Here is a 17230-nt window from a genome sequence, read left to right on the forward strand (position 1 = left end):
CGTTAGCGGCAGTACGCTCGTTCCGAGCGATGTTTGCACATCTGCGCATGCGTACGCTTTTTAGTACGCATGCGCGAACCAGTCAGTGCGGCCGAAAATCGTTTGTACGCTATATAGCGAGTGCCTGCTATTTTGAGTGACAGAATGAGGCGTATGTGGGTGGTAACAGGGGAAGGTGCTTGAAAATGGGGAGTGGAGATCCGAACGCAGGCGTGCTTAAAGGTCAAAACGGGCGTTTTATGGGTGTGTATATTTAAAACAGCAGCGTCAATGACCACGTCACTGGGTTATTTTAGAGCCAGAACTGCTCGCAAATTTGTGGTAGCAAACACCAACCACAAGAATAGCGAGCAGTTCATACGCTGGTCGATGTACTCGATTAATCTAATAAATAGCGGACATGACGTATGGTGCGAGCGGCCAGGGGGCGTTTTTAACAAATAAACGAGCGTATGTTTTGCTCGTTCGTTCAGACTTAGAGGTGTGAACAGACTGCAATGTGCGTACGGATCATTTGAATAGCCACCCCTTGTTTTTAAACGAACGACCGCAAATAGCGAACGGCTCTGAATGAGGGCCTTAGTCTGTTAGAGTTCCCCAGTGCCTTTAGGATAAATATCCAATTAGGCAATAATATTGTCCAAAACTATACAGGTTACTTGTCCATACAATAGTCCCATATCAAAATTGCATGGAGAACAATATAATTTCAATGGGTGCTAACTGGGGCTATGACTAAGGCTCAAGAGTGTATTTGTCAGCGACATGGTCATGGGCATCCAAGGCTGGTTGATGCGTGTGTGGAGTGAACGTTAGCCCATCTGGTCCAATCCCACGGAAGAGCTACTGTTGTACAAATTGCTGACAAATGAATGCTGGCTATAATAGAAATGTGTCCGAACACAGGCATCGCAGTCTACTGCGTAGCTGTACCTACAAAGGGCACATGAGCATCTGAACTGGACCATGGAGCAATGGAAGAAGGTGGCCTAGTCTGATGAATCACCTTTTTTTTTACATCTTGTGGGTTGTCAGGTGCGTGGTTTACCCGGGGAAGAGATGGCGCTATGGAAATAAGGCAAGCTGGCTGAGGCAGTGTGATGCTCTGGGCAATGTTCTGTTGGGAAACCTTGGGTCCTGGCATTCATGTGGATGTTACTTTGACACATGCCATCTAGCTAAACATTGTTGCAGACCAAGTACACACCTCATGGCAATGTATTCCCTGATGACAGTGGCCTATTTTAGCAGGATAATGCCACACTGCAAAAATTTAAAAGTTTGAGGACTATGACAAAGAGTTCAAGGTGTTGGTTTGGCCTCAATCTGATCAAGCATTTGTAGGATGTGCTGGAAAAACAGGTCCGAATCATGGGCAAGTGGCTTTAATTTTATGGCTAAACGGGGTATGTCCCGCTTTGTTTTGGGTATTAGAGAAATGGTGGTTCTTGTATACAATTCTAAAGGTGCATACACACACAATGATTTTGTAAATGAACGATTTTAGTAAACGATTTTCGTTCATTTTTTCAAGGGAAAACTGAATGAAAATCGTTTACTAAAATCATTCATTTACTAAATGTAATGAACGATTTTTGCATATTCCCTTAATGAAAATCGTTGAGTTGGTCAGTCTGACTGAACTACAAACGTGAACGCGCATGAACTATAATCGTTCAACGTTTTAATGATTTATTCAACGATTGAACGATAAACGATATTATTTAATCATTGTGTGTTTATGCACCTTAACTCTATACACCATGCCTTCCAAGATGCTCCTGTTAGTAGTGTGCTTCACATTGTGGGGTTTTTTTTTTTTGCATTCCTTATTTACCTTACAACTTCACTCTAGACCATGGCTTGGTCTGAAGAATGCTGCTGAATAACTGGTCTACTGTGCTGAACTAGGAGAGGAAGACAGAGGTACCATACTGATCCTGGAGCCTCATGGAGAATGGGGTCACCTCCGCATAAAAAAGACGGATGACAGGTAAGTGACCGCCTAAGCATTGTAGAGGGGCTTTTCTTTCTAACTACAGGGGGAGCATTCTGGGTCTGTGCCTAGACCTCCAAGTTTGGTAAGCCAGGTGCCTTTGGGATCCATAGCAGCCGATCAGAAGGAGCCAGCTTAGGTTTGAGGTTTTGCATCATCAGTGCAAAATCTTTGCATGTCCCAGCTACTTCATGCAAGCGGAAGTGTTTACTGGTGCTTCAGACTTCGGATGTCAGGATCTGAGCTATCCCATGGTAAGGGTGAAATGGTGCTCGAATAACGCCTCCTTTAGACATAATATCTTTTCTGCATGGTTGATTAAGGCAATGGATAAATGGATGGTGGAATTATTAGAGCTTAGAGTCCAACTGACCAAGAGTAGTTTTACTTAAATTGGAGGAATCTCCTTGGTACACCTTTAGATGGGCTGGCTGGCAACTTTTAGCCTGGGGGGCAAATGCATGCAGACGGCCCTGGTAGAGGAGTAGCGTGTAGCCAGGGTGCCCGAAGAACGTGCGTGCTACAGCGCCCCCCAACCCCTCAAGTGTTCCAGGGAGAAGGCAGGTCCATATGGGATTAATGTAAAGTAAAAATAAAGATATGGGGCAGCCCCGTTCTACCCATATGCTGTGCCCCAGGAGAGGACCCCCTTATGCAGGCCTCCAGTAGTGATCCCCCCTATGCAGTGCCCCCAGTAGTGGTCCCCCCTGTGCAGTGCCCCTTGTGCCTCCAGTAGTAAGCCCCTTATATAGTGCCCCCAGTAGCAGTCCACCCCCTATGCAGTGCCCCCAATAGTGGTAAACCTTATGCAGTGCCCCTTAAATAGTGGCCCCAGTTGTAGTCTCCCCCTATGCAGTACCCCCAGTATTGCCCTTTTTATAGAGCCCCCAGCAGTGGTCCCTCCCCCCCTATGTAGTGCCCCTAGTAATAGTCCCCTCCCCCCTATGCAGTGCCCCTAATAGTTGTCCCCCCCCCTTGTAGTGCCCCTAGTAGTAGTAGTCCCCCCTTGTAGTAGCAGTCCCCCCCTTGTAGTGCCCCCAGTTGTAGTCCCCCCCTGAAAGTGCCTCCAGTAATAATCCCCAGTAGTGGTCTCCACCTTGCAGTGCCGCCAGTAGTGGTCTCCCATTGTAGTGCCGCCAGTAGTGATCTCCCCCTTGTAGTGCCCCCAGTAGTAGTCCCTCCCTCTTGTAGTGCCCCCAGTAGTAGTCCCCCCCCTGTAGTGCCCCCAGTAGTACCCCCCTTGTAGTGCCCGCAGTAGTAGTAGCCCCCCCCTTACAGTGCCTCCAGTAGTAGTCTCCCCATTGTAGTGCCCCCAGTAGTAGTAGTCCCCCCTTGTATTGCCCCCAGTAGTACTAGTCCCCCCCCCTTGTATTGCCCCCAATAGTAGTAGTCCCCCCCCTTGCAGTGCCTCCAGTAGTGGTTCCCCCCTTGTAGTGCCCCCAGTAGTAGTAGTCCCCCCCTTGTAGTGCCCCCAGTAGTGGTCTCCCCCTTGTAGTGCCCGACCCTCCTCCAGTAGACATGTAATAAAAAAAACACTTACCTCAATCCCCGTCCCGCCATCGCCATCCGCTCCTCCGTCTGTCCTTCCCGTGCCGGGCCGTTCTGCATTATGGGAGAGACGTCATGACATCATGACGCCTCTCCCATTGCCCACTGCGGGAGCCGGAAGATGGAGCGGCTCCTGCAGTGGGCGCAGCAGTAGCTAATGAAAGTCTGACAGACTCTCATTGGCTGCTGATCAAAACAAACACAGCTGCCGGTGCTGGCGGCTGTGTGTTTGTCACTTGTGTAGCGCTGACCGAACTCCGTCCAGTCAGCGCTACACACGCGGTGCAGCCTGTGTCACAGTGATGCAGACTGCCCGCGGCCCGCATGACGCTGCGGCCTGGGAGGCACATGGCACCCTGCCCCCCGGCCCAGCCCGCCACTGCCTTTAGAGTACTTGGGTGATGCACCTTTGGATACCAGTCATGTTGGAACAAAACTTTCTGCTTTGCCTCTCTGCACTGGATCCTGGGGTTTACATTCTGGGAAACTGTTCTGTCCTGAAAAACAGTAGTGGAGTCTATGAAATTTCAGTGATTATTTTATTCAATCCACTGCTGGATAAGATACATGCAATAAAGGAAAATTGTTCCATCATACCAGAATGTGTCTAGCCATAAGACTTATAGGGTTCTATCCTTTAGCATCTCCAGGAGCGTCAAGGAATAGGCCTTTTAAGGTCAGCCATTGTTCCTTGATTGGGGTAAGCAAAGAAGCAAACGGTCGCTCTGTTCACAAGAAACCTGAGAACTAGTTAGCAGTGCCTGCGCCATTCCCTACCCAGGATCTCCTGTGGTGGTAGTCCATCTACTTTTTTGGGACCAATGATTTGATTTCTCTACAGCAGGGGTGTCAAACTTGCAGCTCTACAACTGTTGTAGGATGACATCCCAGCATGCCCTGCCACAGTTTTAGCATTCCCTAGTTTCACTGCAGCTGGAGGACCTCTAGTTTGACACCCCTGCTTTATAGACACCTGGTTGCTCTGTGTCATAAGCTGTGGATATGTTCTAGATCTCCTAGGCTACTCTCCCAGATGTTATTTTTCACAACATATACTCCCAGGGACAATGCAATAAATCTTACTCTGTGGGAACTCATTCAGTCATTACCTTCTCCAAGGGTTGTCGTTCCGGTCTAACGAATCTAAAATTACGTTACTGAAGAGAGAGAGATTGGTTGTCTTAGAGGAACACATATATCGCTAGTTTACTAACATAAATAACGTAGTCACACTCAAGAGTTTGTGTTTCCGACGCACAAAAAAATATTATATTGTAAACGGGATAAATGCCTTAATCTAAACAATGAGTGCCAAAGTACAGTAAATAACAATAAATGATACAATTACCACACGATTCGCAAGCGCACTGGTCCAGGAATTACAGTCGTCTCCAAGATGCTGCCACTCATTCAATGGGAATGTATGAGTAAGCAACTCCACCAGGGCTCGGTATTTATTCACTTTAGATTCAATTGTATAACAAACAAGCGGGCTCATTGGCCTTTATTATGAGTCACAGTAAGTGCAGCACTTCAATGGTAAGTATACATTTGGTGTCACTAGGGGCTGAACTATGTTAGAGGATCCCATTGTTTCTAATCTCCCATCCTAGGTATGTTAATTCAAAGGGCCAATGCATACAAAGTTGTACAGTAAATAATATGAATCCTCCAGATCTTCATAACTTGTCGGTGTTTCCTCTGATATTCATGCTGTCTGATCCATAATCCTGTGGAGACATAAGGAAATCGGTAGGTACCATACACGACCAGTTTATCTCATTCCTGGGGTCACATATCATATATCTAGTGTTCAACATATCATTCGGTCGACATCCTATTATAATATAATATTCGTTATATGGAACATTTGCTGTGTCACTTTGTATGTTATTGAAGTTTGTGTATGTGCTATTTAGCACTATGCGCATTGGTAAATGTAAGTTATGTTTTGGTGTACTCAGCATTGGATTATTGTTAGAATGGGACACAGTTCATTGTGGTGAGGTTTCCAAAAGGATTATTAAAAAGCTTGCTGTGCGATTAATGTGCAATACATTATTTAGATATTGCCATATTAACTTATTTCATCTAAAATGGTGCCGAGCGCCCAGTCGCAGAGTAGCGTGGTGTGCCATTCACAATATGGCGTGGGACAGCTGTATGGGGATGCGTGCGCATTGGGATCGCGCACAGGTGCGTGCGCAAATGTGCGTCGGGAGCGTGAATGATTTTAAGAAGTGACTGGACGATCAAATTGTCCGATGAATATCGTGAAGCGGGTTATGCGCAATTGTGCGATTGCTTACAATCTATTTGGCTTCGACAGTCCACCCTTTGATAGCAACTATACGCTATCACCATACGCAAGCAATTATCTATAATTTTAATCTGTCAAGCCATACACTATAAAATATTAGTCAATGTTATTTTTATGAGATGGCTTAAGTTGGTAATTGTTAACCATCAACGAAGCACTTCAGGGGGAAGGACATAAAACTAACTTTATGCGCACACCACGGACCAGATACTAGAATATGATCATGATCATTGGATAGATGTGGGGATGCACCTAACCCATAAAGATAGCCTTGAATTATGTAGAGACTTCATTTTAAGATGTTTTAAAATAGCATTAATAACATTTTATGCACTGCTAAACAAATCCAAATCACATCATTACAAGGTACGCGTTCTTATGGGGCTTCTACTACCATTCGGATCTTATTTCAGGCAGACACCGTATTATAAAGTATTGTTCAATGTTCTTAAGAATATGACTCCGTGTGGTCATATAAACCGTTAGTAGTGCATCTCCAGGTGGGGTAAAACAGCCCTCATTCGCACTCAGCAGATCATATACGAGACCATTGTCAGGATGTGGGAACTCATCAAGCCTATGAAGGTCGAGTGGGGGAAAAATGGAGACTACATTTGAACTAGGGTGTCCTAAAGAAACATTGACAATACTTTATCATACATGGCAACATGCAAGCAATCATTAGATCGTACTCTCTAATTCAGGGTTATAATGTAGGGTATTAATTACATTAGTATTCACAGCATCATGGGTAACTACCATCATTATTTCAGTTTTCCTGTTACCTTTAGAAATACCTTTCCCACATTTCATAACTGCAGGAACACATCTAACACATATGCCAATTAATAAGATGACTACTAATACTAGGATCGGGAGTTTTCCTACGCTTGTAATTAGTCCTTGAACCCATTCTCCTAGACCCGAGAACCATTTAACAGGGTTCAACCAAGAGGACCACTCTTCTACCTGTTCCTCTAGTTCAGCCACTGAAGCATTATGGTTCTTACGAAATTCCCATTTCAGCTGCAGAATTTCGTCCATCTTCCGGTCTATCACCTCCTTGGGGTCACTAGTGCTATTAGTGATGTAGGTGCAACACTTAACACCAAACTGGGTGACCAGGGTTACGCAATACCCTCCAGTGACAGCTGTTAAATAATTTAGCACTAGTCTATGTTGGACCAGTTCTTCCTTGTACGCTTGTAACTCCTTTCCAGTATATCTAAATGAATCATCGTATAGCTCAGTGATATTATCTATCAATTTGTCAAGGTCTTGTATGTATTTAAAATTTAATGACCCCCGAGCGATCCTGGTGGGATCAAGTGCAACTAGGAATTGAAGCCAGTCATTTCACTAATCATCTGAGTGGCTCTATGCACTTCACCAGGAACCATATTCCTTTTGTTCCTGTGTTCATACTGTGTATGAAGATATGGGGAAGGTACGTTCTTGTGAATACCGATCATTTCACGATGTGCAACAGTCATGATCTCAGGAAGTACTTTTCCTAGATAACACAAGCCACTGGAACTCGGAGAGAGCCACTTGTACGCTTTTCTAACACATATAAAATACACATTGTCAGGGAGGACGTATGGGATAGAATGTATCATTATCATGGAACACATTTCCCTAGCAAATGTTCCTATCCCAGGTTCTACCTTCTGGTTAAAACAAGATTCTGGCTGTATAACTTGAGCGCAATACCCTTCTGGTACACTACCAACCATATCCTGGGTGTCACCACGTGTGTATCTATACCGGAAGTGTCTCCCACTTGATCTAATTGAGCTTAACAATTCAAAATTTAATGGCTCATTATCTGCTCTTAAGGAGAAAGTCATCATCTGATTATTCCCTGTTACTACCCAACTTCCTGGTCTCTTGAAGTTAGTAATGTTAAAACATAACAGGGTTTTATCCACTTGGTATTGATGAAGTCTAAAGTGTGGTGGTTTGGACATCAAGAATATCCCATCCAGTGTTTTTCCTTTTTGTAACTCCAAGATCTCTGTGACATTTAGGGGGAATGGCACTAACCCTACATTGTCCTGTCCCTGGGGAACATGAGAGCATACCCAACAGTCGGTCTGGTTAAGGACACGGCCCACCATGGTATGATAATACTCTAAAGGATGTCCACCCTAATACTGCTTATACCCAGGTTGGCAACGTTGAATACATCTCTCATCAACTAGGGACCCACGCATCCTACAAATACACAAGTCCTCAGATGATAAACCTTCACATTGTCTCCGAGTTTCCAAGCTATCAGGGTTATCAACAATAACTATCAGGATTGGTCAGGTACCGCCCTTGTGTTAGTAGATCTCCATCTCCCAACTCCATTCCACTGATGTCGTTACAACCTCTCTCTCCATTCTTTGACCACCAGCACAGAACCAAGACACCCCAAAGCAAAAGAGCATGAGATGAACCCTGGAAGGATAAACAACAGTCACAATTTGAAACTCCATTACCAGATCCAGGGTCTTACCAGCCTCGTTCAGGTGCTACTGATACAGTTAATAGCTTTCACGGAACAGGCTTTCAATAGACAGGTCCACGTTTTCTGTCTCTCCACCCTTGATCTCCTTTGGATCGTTGACTTTCTTACAGTGGCTGGAATGGACCCAGGTGTCTCTCGGCTACTTTCACAGATGTTGTACTTGTCAGTAGCACTTGGTACGGTCCTTCCCAACGATCAGTCAAGCAACCTGAATGTAAAAAGTTTTGAATCATTACATACTCTCCAGGTTCAACATCATGACAGTTCATTTCAGGCATATCTGGTGATAGCAAGTTCAGTTTCTGTTGCTGTTGTTTGAGCTGCTTACTCATTTTTATAAGGTACCTCACTGTAACCTCATTGTTACATTTTAAATCTTCCTGAGGGCTTACAATTACATGAGGTTGCTTCCCAAACAATATTTCAAATGGGGATAAATTAAGAGGGGATCTAGGAGTGGTCCTGATACTATGGAGTACAAGAGGCAAGGCTTCTGGCCATCCCAATCCAGTCTCAGCCATGACTTTACTTAATTTATTCTTAATAGTACCATTCACTCTCTCCACCTTGGCACTGGCCTGTGGTCGATATGGGGTGTGAAGCTTACTATTAATACCCATTAACTTGCACATACTATGAAAGACATCTCCGGTGAAATGGGTACCCCTATCGCTTTCAATTACTCTAGGGATACCATACCTACACACAAATTCATGAACTATCTTCTTAGCAGTAAATGCAGCAGTATTAGTTGCAGCTGGATATGCTTCAACCCATTTGGAGAACACATCTGTACAAACCAATACATACTTCAAATTTCTGCAAGGTGGTAACTGGATGAAATCAATCTGTATAACCTGGAAAGGTCCATCTGCTGGAGGGATGTGAGATGGTTCGGTAGGTATTGTTTTTCCTACATTCTTCCTTAAGCAGGTCAAACAGGACATTGCTCTTTTCTCTGCTTGGGAAGAGAAGCCAGGTGCATACCAGTATGCTTTCACTAATTTGCACATACCCTGTTTGCCCAGGTGAGTCAGACCGTGTGCTGCTTCAGCCAAGCTAGAATAGTACGCCTTAGGGGCTACTGGCTTCCCTTGTCCACTTCTCCACAGCTCAGAGGACTCTTGCTCACATCCCTTGGATCTCCAGCTCGCCTTTTCCTGTAAGGTACATACTTCCTGCATTTCAACCAGCTTCTGTGCATCAACAGTTTCAAATAACAGCCCACTATTCACTTGATTATACTTTAACCCTGCTGCCCATTTGGCAGCTTCGTCAGCCCTATTGTTACCCAATGATACTGGATCATCCTCACAGGTGTGAGCCTTACATTTAATGATAGCTACGGTCTTGGGTAGCTGGATTGCAGTCAATAGTCGTTTAATGTGATGTGCATGTGCGATTGGTGTGCCTGCTGCTGTCATAAAATTTCTCAAACGCCATAGGGCACCGAAATCATGCACCACCCCAAACGCATATCTGGAGTCAGTGTAGATATTGGCAGATTTTCCTTCCGCCAACTCACACGCTCTCCTTAGTGCCACAAGCTCCGCTACCTGAGCTGAATGTGGTGGACCCAGTGGTTCCGCCTCTATGACATCTTTGTCATCTACGACAGCATAACCTGTACATAACTCACCTGTGTCAGTCTTCTATGACAACTCCCATCCGCGTATAACGTTAAGTCTACATTCTCTAGTGGTATGTCGCGTATGTCAGGCCTAGCTGTAAAATTTTGAATTAGATACTCCATACAATCATGCACATCAATACCTATACCAAACTCACCTTCTACCATTGGCAACGATTCACTTTTACCTTCCACCCTTTGTGCATCATGAGGCACACATGGTAAATATGTAGCAGGATTTAGAGTATTACACCTTTTTATAGTTATGTTGGTGGGAGCAATCAGTGCTAGTTCCCATTTCGTGAATCTAGCGGAAGAAACGTGTCTAGTCTGGGGTGAGTTTAGTAATCCAGAGACTGCATGTGGTGTATGAACTGTCAAGTCATGGCCTAACACTACATCCTCACTCTTATTTACTAAGAGAACGGTTGTAGCTACGTTTAAACACGTTGGGAGTGATCTCGCCACAGTGTCCAACTGGGCACTGTAGTATGCTACTGGTTTATTGGCATCACCAGTTTTTGTGTAAGGACACCTGCAGCACAACCAGCGGCTTCCGTGCAGAACAGGTCAAAAGGTTTTTCGCAATCTGGAATCCCCAATGCAGGTACTCTTGTTAGACTATCCTTAAGATTAAGGAAAGCCTGCTCTGACTCTTCAGTATGCAAGACAATGTCTGGTTTGGTGGAAGAGACTAACTCCTGCAATGGTAAAGCCAGAATAGAGAAACCTGGTATCCATGTTCTACAATATCCACACATGCCCAGGAAGGTACGAATCTGGTGCTGGTTTCGCGGCAGTGCCATGGTCTGTATGGCGTGGATTCAGTCAGTAGTCAGATGTTGTAGGCCCTGGGTGAGACAGTGTCCCAAGTATTTGACCCTGGTCTGGCATGGCTGTAACTTGTCCTTGGCAACCTTATGCCCTGTGTGCGAGAGGTGAAGCAGTAAAAGTTTAGTACCATTTAAACATGACGTAAATGAATCAGAGCATAACAATAAATCGTCCACATATTGTATTAGAACAGATCCATTGGCAGGTTGGAAAGACTAAACAATCGTGTAAGGCCTGTGAGAAAATACTGGGGATGTCTATGAAACCCTGGGGTAGTCGTGTCCATGTGTATTGTACCCCCCTATATGTAAATGCAAATAAATATTGACAGTCAGGATGTAGCGGAACCGAGAAAAATGCGGAACAGAGATCAATGACAGTGAAATGGGTTGCATGTGGTGGAATTTGCATCAGGATGACAGCTGGGTTTGGCACTACGGGGAATTGGCTTTCTACCACTTTATTAACCCCTCTAAGGTCCTGGACCAGCCTATACCCCCTCCCACCACTCTTCTTCACAGGGAAGATGGGACTGTTGGCTACACTAGCTGTACGGACTAAAATTCCCCGCTGTAATAATCATTCAATTATGGGATAAACCCCTAATTCTACCTCCTGTTTTAACGGGTATTGAGGAATTTTTGGAGCTTGCCTTCCGCTTTTTAAGTTTACTATTATGGGAGCTACATTTGCCATTAACCCAGTGTCCTGTCCATCCTTGGTCCAAAGGGAATCAGGTATTTGTGCTAACATAACGTTTACCTGTGCTGGACATTGTTCCGATATGGTAGTGTGCAACATTAACCTTTGGGGAGTGTCTAGCACATCCCTTACCTCATGTGCGAACCTTTCTGGGACATCCATAAATATACCGTCAGGGGTACAATAGATGACACATCCCATCTTGCACAATAAATCCCTTCCTAGGAGATTAGTAGGGGCCATTGCTGACAGAAGGAAAGAGTGTCTGGCATGCAATGGGCCAATAGTAATTTCTGTAGATTCAGTTAAAGGATAATGCTGTACATCACCTGTTACACCCATTGCTGACACTGTCTTGTTAGTAATTCACAAATTAGAAGGGGATTTTAATACTGACCTGGTTGCACCTGTATCTACAAGTAAGGAATGTTCAGTACCAGCTACATTAACCCTTATTACCGGTTCTTCTCTAGTACTTCCAGTTATCCTGACAGCCTGCAGATTACAGGTATGACCTGATCCCTATAGTTGACTATCTTGACCCACCAGAGCATTTACTGCAATTATGTGGGCAGGGTTTAACTGATCATTTTTGATGTTATGGGATGGGTTTACATTTTCCTGGTTAGGTGGTCCCTGTAGTATGACTCTACAGTCTTTTCTAAAATGTCCCGGTTGGTTGCAGTTAAAGCACGTTTTTTGTGTACGGATTTGACTATTTCTGGGAAATTGTTTTTTTGTGTTGAGGGTTATAGGTAGGAAATGGCTGTGGGGATGGATATGGGAGCTTAGATTGAGGATGAAAATTGTTTTGTGGCCGAGTGTGGTAAGTATAATATGGTTGTGGTATGTGTGACTGCGCAAAGGGGTGATATGTGTTAAGTACTTGTAACTGCGCAGGTGGATAAGTGTCTTGTGGCTGTAAATGCATATCTTTCAGAGCTTGTATACTGACAGCCATTAGTTTTTCGCTCTGTGATTCGCGCTTTCTGAGGATGTTCTTGTCATGCTCAATAGCAGTTTCCTTAAGTACGTCAACCGTTATTCCTCTCCATCTGGGGTGTGAGGTCTGAACTCTGGTCTTTAGACTATCCTTAAGACCATCCATCAGAACAGTGATGACCATCTCCCGGTAGTGAGTGCTATCCTTAATGTTTTCTATCCCAGTGTACTGAGTGATAATCTGCAGCCCTCGATTATAATAATCTTCTGCGGGTTCACTTTCTTTTTACTTAATGGTAAAGATTTTACTCCAGTTAACCACTAAGGGGAAAAATACGGCTAACTGGGTGACTATGCGGGCAATGCAATCCTGATTACCTTGATCAGTCAAGGGGACATCTACATCCAGAGTACATGCTGTGATAAACTTTTTCACATCTGTACCTTCTGGGAGACATGCCCTTAACACCACACACCAGTCCTTATTGGTTGGCTCATGGGCATTGCCTAAGTCCTTGATGAAACGCTGACACTTTGCCAGTTGTTTCCTAGGGTCAGGGAAATCAGACATAATGGAATGTAGTTCCGCCCATGTCCATGGACAGTGCATCGCCACTTCCCTTGTGGGGATTACACCATTTGCACCAGCAACTCCATTGGGAACAATTATTGTCCGTACTGGATGGATGCTTTCCACTTCTATACCTCTAATCCTATTACTGCAGCAAACAGCATTAGCAGCCTCTTGTTACCGAAGCGGTAGGTGTCAATGCTTTCTGCGCCCTTATTACAGGAACCTCCCCCACCATGGGTTCTACTAAGGCCTCCCCCCTTTGGGCTAAGGATCCCTCCCCCACTCCTGATGCTAATGGGTAATCTGCCTGTACTTGCTGGGAAGGGACATTCAACAATTGCACAGCATGGGACACGGCTGACATTTCTAAAGGTTCATTTTCTGCATCATAAACATTTTCAGTATACAAACTCAGATGTGGGTACAGCTTACTTGGTTCAGTTAAATTTTTATCATTTTTGGTGGATAATGTATCTTCACCGCCCATCACATAAGGTGGTGGTGGTGCGCAAGTGCAAATTGCAATATCTTTGGCAACGCTACTGTGCCGCATGTTTGTGTTTTTCTGTGTTGCGCATGCGGTGCTGTTCAGCGTCGCATGCACATCACCCCTTGACATGCACGTGACGCAACTCTGTGTCTCGTTCGCACCATTAACCCACGTGTTACTCTCATGCTGCCAGAGTTTCAAACAATCATTATACTCCACTCTTTTCTTCAAGGATTTCACTCTGCATATGTGATCCTTGAGGTTATTTAAGATCTCCACATTAAAGCTACCAATCTTTGGGAAAGGCCTCACACTCTTACTCGTCATCTTAACCCACACGGCACAGTGCATTGTTGCATATGCACCGTATTTGGTGTGCATTATATGAAGAGCCGACCCAGTCGGACCTTGCAGAGGCAGCTCATTGTCTGCCTTCTTTGTTGACTGTTTAGCGCCTCAAAGAAGAGACCGGTGAAAGAGTTAACTTTTAGGCTGCTTTCACGCACCTATACTACGGTTAAACAATACTAAAATAGGGATACCTACTAAGGCAAACACAGTTAACAACCTATTAATAGGGAACACAGGAATTATCTAACTATAGATAAACCACAGTTAACAACCTATTTACCCTTCTTTTCCCCGCACCCAGATCTCAATCACAGGACGCCACACCTATGCGGTAAAGTCGCAAAACTCAAAAGCCCTAAATGACCAATTAATTTTACGACCACACTGGAAGCTATTCTTTATCGTTAATCTTTAACGAAAGGACATCAAAAAGATCCCCTCTGCCAGTATACCTGCTATGTATACCCTAGGGATCACATATACACCCTAGTTTTTTTTTTAAAGAAGCTCACACAGTACTTCTATTTCTCCAATCGCTAACATGCGCCTTTCACACTTTTCTATTTTTCTGGCCAGGAAACTTAAATGCCTTTCTTTGGATTTAGCAGTCTTTTAGGAGATCACACCCTACCACTATGATGTCTTGCAGTCTTAAACAATTGCTTGAAACAATACAGAAATGTAAGAAACAAGTGTATACACCACTGTGTGCCTGGTCGCATTTGATCTCATGCGACCGCTTACACGTGGCGTATAGTACTCCTACTTCCGGTTGCAAACGCTAGGATGCGACTGCTGTACGTGGTGTGTTGACTTTTACAGCGCTATTGTGCGACCGGTCGTGTGCGCTACAGAGCAGCCGCTTACACAATAGCATGGGCAAATGAAAAGACACAAATTTCTCTCTTTTATCCCCAGGTCCCAATAAGCCCTACCCGTAGTCGCTAAACTGCGATCCTCCGTCTCCCAACAAACAGCAAAGCAGGAAAAAGGTCTGCTGGCATGCCAGAAAATCCACTCTTTGTTGCGAGACGAGGGAAGCAGAGCAGCAAATAGAAGGATGGGTGAATACCAACACACGAGCCCCCAAACTCACGAATCTAAGATTACGTTACTGAAGAGAGAGAGATTGGTTGTCTTAGAGGAACACATATATCACTAGTTTACTAACATAAATAACGTAGTCACACTCAAGAGTTTGTGTTTCCGATGCACAAAAAAATATATTGTAAACGGGATAAATGCCTTAATCTAAACAATGAGTGCCAAAGTACAGTAAATAACAATAAATGATACAATTACCACAAGATTTGCAAGTGCACTGGTCCAGGAATTACAGTCGTCTCCAAGATGCTGCCACTCATTCAATGGGAATGTATGAGTAAGCAACTCAACCAGGGCTCAGTATTTATTCACTTTAGATTCAATTGTATAACAAACAAGCGGGCTCATTGGCCTTTATTATGAGTCACAGTAAGTGCAGCACTTCAATGGTTAGTATACATTTGGTGTCACTAGAGGCTGAACTATGTTAGAGGATCCCATTGTTTCTAATCTCCCGCCCTAGGTATGTTAATTCAAAGGGCCAATGCATACAAAGTTGTACAGTAAATAATATGAATCCTCCAGATCTTCATATCTTGTCCGTGTTTCCTCTGATATTCATGCTGTCTGATCCATAATCCTGTGGAGACATAAGGAAATCGGTAGGTACCATACACGGCCAGTTTATCTCATTCCTGGGGTCATCTAGTGTTCAACATATCATTCGGTCGACATCCTATTATAATATAATATTCTTTATATGGAACATTTGCTGTGTCAGTTTGTATGTTATTGAAGTTTGTGTATGCGCTATTTAGAACTATGCACATAAGTTATGTTTGGTGTACTCAGCATTGGATTATTGTTAGAATGGGACACAGTTCATTGTGGTGAGGTTTCCGAAAGGATTATTAAAAAAGCTTGCTGTGCGATTGATGTACAATACATTATTTAGATATTGCCGTATTAACTTATTTCATCTAAAATGGTGCCGAGCGCCCAGTCACAGAGTAGCATGGTGTGCCATTCACAATATGGCATGGGGCAGCTGTATGGGGATGCGTGCACTACTGGATGATTGCATGCGCATTGGGATCGCGATCACTCACGGGTGTGTGCGCAAATGTGCGTCGGGAGCATGAATTATTTCAAGTGACTGCGGACGATCAAATCTTCCAATGAATATCGTGCAGCAGGTTATGCGCAATTGTGCGATTGCTTACAATCTATTTGGCTTCGACAGGTCCTTTGTCCCATTCTGAACTTCAAGTCCTTGAACATCCAGCTTAGGTCAGAGTAATTCAATGTGTGTATCCTTTGAACATCAGGAAGGATTGTACCTCTGTAATATCTGTATGCTGTGATTACCCCGAGCACCTTCAGCAAGGTGGAATTGTCTTTTTCAAGACCTTGAGCAATAAACATCCTCTTTAAGATGACTCATCTGCTGTATCCCGTGACAATCAGAATAGCACAAAACAGTGTTTATCCAGCTGTTCTAGATTGAGCCCAGTGTCTCCCAAGCTAAAACCCTCTGCCAGCTACCCTGCAGAAACTGGTCCATGGTGAGGGACCAGTAGGAATTAGTTGACACTAACCAGGAAGTGTTGCAGCAGCGTTTCCACACACACACATACCCAGAAGTAGGTGGTTCCAGATGTTGATGGTAGGAGCCTCAGTGGAAGTAAGGGGTTCCAAGTGCCGGTATTATTATTATTATTATCATTTATTTATATGGCGCCACAAGTTTTCCGCAGTGCCTTACAATGTATGAAAACAAATAGGTGACAAAAGACTTACAGTACAATACAATACAGGACAAGGACATGGATAATATACATTGCCACATTAGCGACCATAACACCCACATAAGCAGCAGAACATAAGCAACCAAGTGTTAGGTGCCCTAACTGCTTTGTGGTGGCAGTGAAGTACCCGCCCACTGCGTAGTCAGTTACAGATGGTTACTGACAGTAAGAGGGTATCCCTGATACTTCAAGATCCAGTGGGATCAAAAATAATTGATCACCTAGCAAGGAGAGGTCATTTGGTCACAATCTCCCTTTCTCATTTTCCATGGGGACTGAGGGCCTGATTCAGAGCCGAACGCTCTGACCAGAGCGCTCGCTCTGAATCAGGGCCCTCCTCCCTGAAAATGGAGCGGCCTTAAGGACGCTCGCATAGCTGTGGGTTACCACCCACAGCTATAGCGAGCGTCCATGATGATGGTTGCGATGGTCAAGACCATTGCGACGGAGACCATGCGGTAGGGTCTCGCTGCCTC

The sequence above is a fragment of the Taudactylus pleione genome, unplaced genomic scaffold (genome assembly GCF_031769625.1).
Source record: "Taudactylus pleione unplaced genomic scaffold, aTauple2 ptg000018l, whole genome shotgun sequence".
In the NCBI taxonomy this organism is placed as follows: domain Eukaryota; kingdom Metazoa; phylum Chordata; class Amphibia; order Anura; family Myobatrachidae; genus Taudactylus; species Taudactylus pleione.